Source organism: Micromys minutus (assembly GCF_963924665.1).
Source record: "Micromys minutus genome assembly, chromosome: 13".
NCBI classification, from domain to species: Eukaryota; Metazoa; Chordata; class Mammalia; order Rodentia; family Muridae; genus Micromys; species Micromys minutus.
This window is the reverse complement of record NC_137982.1, coordinates 44,270,580-44,274,518: the sequence shown is the minus strand read 5'-3', so window position 1 is coordinate 44,274,518 and position 3,939 is coordinate 44,270,580. Positions and strand designations below refer to the sequence as shown.

Below are 3,939 nucleotides of genomic sequence, written 5' to 3'. Positions count from 1 at the left end.
GGAGGCTCGGGGTCCGCAGGGCCCTGGAAGGGCGCGTCCCTCACTTCTGCGAGGGGTGGCAGTCGCCACCTGAGAGTCTCAAGGGAAGGCTGAAGCGGGAGCCCGGCACAGGGCACTCGGGAGAGAGACCAAGAGGTAGCGCCAGAAAGGTATGGCGCAAAGGAACAGAACCAACGGCGCCTTCCTGGCCCTTCCTTCTGCTCTCGGGAGTGCGGCTGCACCTCGCAGCCCGCCGTAGCCACTCCGTTTCCCGGAAATGTAGTTCCCTTGGCCTCCCTCTCCAACCCCCGCTTCCTTCTTCGGAACTACAATTTCCGTCAATCCAAGCGAGAGGCGGGCTGTGTTCCGCCCCGCCCCCAGCCCGCCTTTCCCAGTCCTGATTGGATGCGCCGTAGAGCTGCGCAGTGGGTCGGGTAGCCTTCCGGGCTGCACGCGGATAACTTGGAGAACCTTGGGGGCGCTGTGCAGCCGCTTAGTGGTGTAGCTTCTCGCGTGTGTCCTGCACCTAGGGAGCAGTCCTTTTCTGCCCCGGTGGTGGAACGCTTGCCAACCCCTACTTTGGCCCTGCAAGGCTCTGGCCACGTGTCCAGAGGGGCGTTGTGTCCAGTGGGACCCTCCAAAGGTATGCCTCATGGCTTTCCCTCTGCATCACATGAGACGTTTTGGTGGATGAGGTTGGCTTAAACATTTAGTTGTATAAACACTATGCTTTTGTATTGTAATTAGTGGTGGAAGATGCTGGTTTTCCCACCAAAGTAGGATTGAATTTCTCTTTCCCAGAGGCCCGCCCTTGTGTGGCCAGCGGGGACCCTGACTGGTTTTGTGGTAATTACCGTGTTTTCTTCCTCCTTGCTTCCATTTTTCCCCCCTTATAGGGAATAAAATATGAAATGTTTGCGTTCTTATTGGACTAAGATAATCCAGGTTGACTTCTCTAAGTAAAAAAAATAACATTCTCTTGTTAACTAGCTCAGCCTGCGTGTTCAAAACTACCAACATACTAAAAATTTACGTAACTGTATACCAATTGTAAACCCCTTTAGTGTGGTGTCTTGAATCTCCCACATAGACTTGGCATGCCACGGCGCGTTCTTAAGTGCTTAAAGAAGTCAGTAACCACACCGCTTCCTAATTGACAGAAGTACAGTACCAGATGAGTGTGCTGGGTCAAAATTTAACCGTTTAGTTTAGTTCAGTTGTTTTAAAGGGGAAACTCTTACTACCTTTGATGCATTTCCTTCGGGATCTGGCTTTTTTGTTTGTTTGCTTGTTTTGTTGGAGGTTCTCCCCCACCCCCCCGAAATTTCATGACTTGCTTATAGCATATGGGTGCAGTGAGTGCTTTGCATATTTTTAGAAAGCTCTACAATAGTTAATTTGGTCATTCATGAATGCAGCTGTCGACTGAAACGCTGGAACCCAGAAAAAAAAATAGCTGGATTTTCTTTGGCTGAAGGAAATGCAAATCATTGCTGAATTGCACTCATCATTCCTTTCTTGTCTCTCTCTGCTCTCCCACCAAGGCTGAGCCCTGGTTCCTGTGCCTATTTTTCACATGACTTCTAAAACGCCACCATAATGGAATATTACAACAAATACAATAGCAAGCAGTGGGCATATTGTGATTGCACCCTCTGTTCATTCACTTCCACATATTAAGCCCCAGCAGTGAGTGACTCAACAGCTGGACACAAACCACCCCTCAGACACGATGGCCGTCCCCCTCATCGCTGCTCCACTGTGATGGTGCCGTCTCTCTTGGCTTGGATCAAAGTACCCCCAGTTTCTACCAGATCTAAATAGTCATCCTCTGGGAACTCTGTGAGCTTGGGAAGTCTGCTCACATGCTTCTTTACTTCCATTCTTACCAGGGTGGGTACTTCAAGGCCAGTTGCCTTTCAGTGTTTTTCAGGTTTTCCTAAGTGGCCTCAAGCCTAGCCCCTAAATCATCATAGCAAGTGGTTTCTTTCATCATGTTCGACAGCCAGTGGGCAGGCTGGGGTTGTGGGGGAGCAAGAAGGAACTGCACAGTGTGCACAGCTTGGGCGGTCCCTATTCTTTCTTACCTCGAGTTCTGGAATGGTCCCTTCCTGTGGTATTTATCTTACCACTGAGGTCCCCCAAGGAGAGTCATTAGACTGTCTTTGCCTCTCCCATAACCAAGTACTTTTGATTCTATTTCTGTCCAGTCTTTTCATCTCAGTGGTTTTATGCCTTCCCGTTTCTATCACCTTATTAATTAGCCTTCTGATTGGATTGTTCTTTCTGCTTACACTTGGAGACTCTCAATTCCCAACCTGCTATAGTTTTTTGGAGAGTGATTTCACAAATGCACAGAGCTGTCACATCATTCTTAGTTGGCTCCTAGTTGCCTCTTGCAGAATGTCTCAAACCAGAATCCAACCTAGAGTCTTTCATTGTTAAAGTATTTTTAGTATGTTAAATATATGCAAATATAAGAACCATATATAAAGTCCTATGTAGCTTTTATGCAACTATAATGACCAGGCATTTGTAAACTAACAGCAGAACTATATGACCAGTAAATTCAAGGGCACACTTACTCTTTGTGATCATTGGTACTGTTTCACTGGACCTTGAAAATTCAGAAAGCAAATCCTCTCCTCCTTGGTGCACTTCTCTTACATTGAGACATACACACATATATATGTATATGTATATATTCACACACACACACAGTTTTCTAGTGTTGCAGATTACTCAGTGCTCCCAGTCTTATTAACCCATGATGAGACTTCCTTGCTCAATGTGCTTTGACTGTCTTTTGCCTTCACTGGACAACACCATTTACATACAAGTCTCCTAGTTACTTTCTATTGGTAAGGAAACACCAAGACCAAAAGCAACTTGGGTAGGAAAGGGTTTATTTAGCTTATATACCCCAAACCACAGTTCACTGATGGAAGCCAAGGCAAGAACTCAAACCCTGACAGGAGCTGCTTACTGGCTTGTTCCTCATGGAGTGCTAATCCTGCTTTCTTATAGACCCCAGGGCCACCAGCTGAGGGGTGGCACCACCCACACTGGGCTGGTCCCTCCCCCATCAATCAGTAATTAAGAAAAAGACCTACAAGCCTGCCTGCCTACAGCCTAAGGCTGCGACCCTATAATTCAATTCCTTGTGTTGTGCTGACCCCCAACTATAAAATTATTCTCACTGCTACTTCATAACGGCCATTTTGCTACTGTTATGAATCTTGAGGTAAATTGATGTGTTTTCTGATGGTCTTCTTGGGTGGCCCTTGTGAAAGGATTGTTTGACCCCAAAAGGGGTTTCAACTCACAGGTTAAGAATTGTTGTTATGGAGGTATTTTTCCTCAATTGAGGTTTACTTCTCACAATTGATTCTAGTTCGTGTCAAATTGACATAAGACTAGCCAGGACTTCTTAATTACTCTGCATGCAGCTTGTAGGGTAGTGCACCCACAATCTCAAATGTGGGACCCCAAGCCCAAAACAGCAGTCAGATAATACGTAGTCAGCTTAGATGATCCAACCTATCTTTTTGTTAAACTCCTTTTTTCTGTTTTGAAGATTTCTTTTTCTTTTTTTTGGAAATCAAGATAAAAAATAAAGGTTTCTTTATCAGGCTCTTAGTCTGGAGAATACATGCACAGATTCCTAAGGAGTCACAGAGGACTGATCAAAACCCCCTAGTGTCCCCATACAGGACATGGTGCTATCCTTTCCCTGCTACGTTCTCTCCTATTGTCCTTCATGTCTGTTCCTGTTCTAATGTTTGTCTGCTTGCTCAAGCCTTTCTGTTTGAGATTTTCTGCAGAGTTCCCTTGCATTCTTTTTTCTGTGGTGTTAAAACTGTGCGACTCTTGTTGAAGAAGCCCTTAATTCCAGTACTTAGGAGGGAAGGCTAGATGGAGCTCTGTGAGTTTGAAGCCAGCTTGGTCTACAGAGCGAGT

At 45.9% G+C, this 3,939-nt stretch overlaps 1 protein-coding gene across 1 annotated transcript in view; it reads left to right on the top strand.

Annotated features, from left to right (window-relative positions):
* Window positions 1-562: 562 nt before the first annotated feature.
* METTL8 (methyltransferase 8, tRNA N3-cytidine) overlaps window positions 563-3,939 on the top strand; it is an 82,918-nt gene continuing 79,541 nt past the window's right edge. Inside the window, exon 1 of the mRNA XM_080927308.1 lies at window positions 563-622. The gene's annotated coding sequence lies outside the window, so the exon portion shown is untranslated. The remainder of the gene's footprint in view (window positions 623-3,939) is intronic.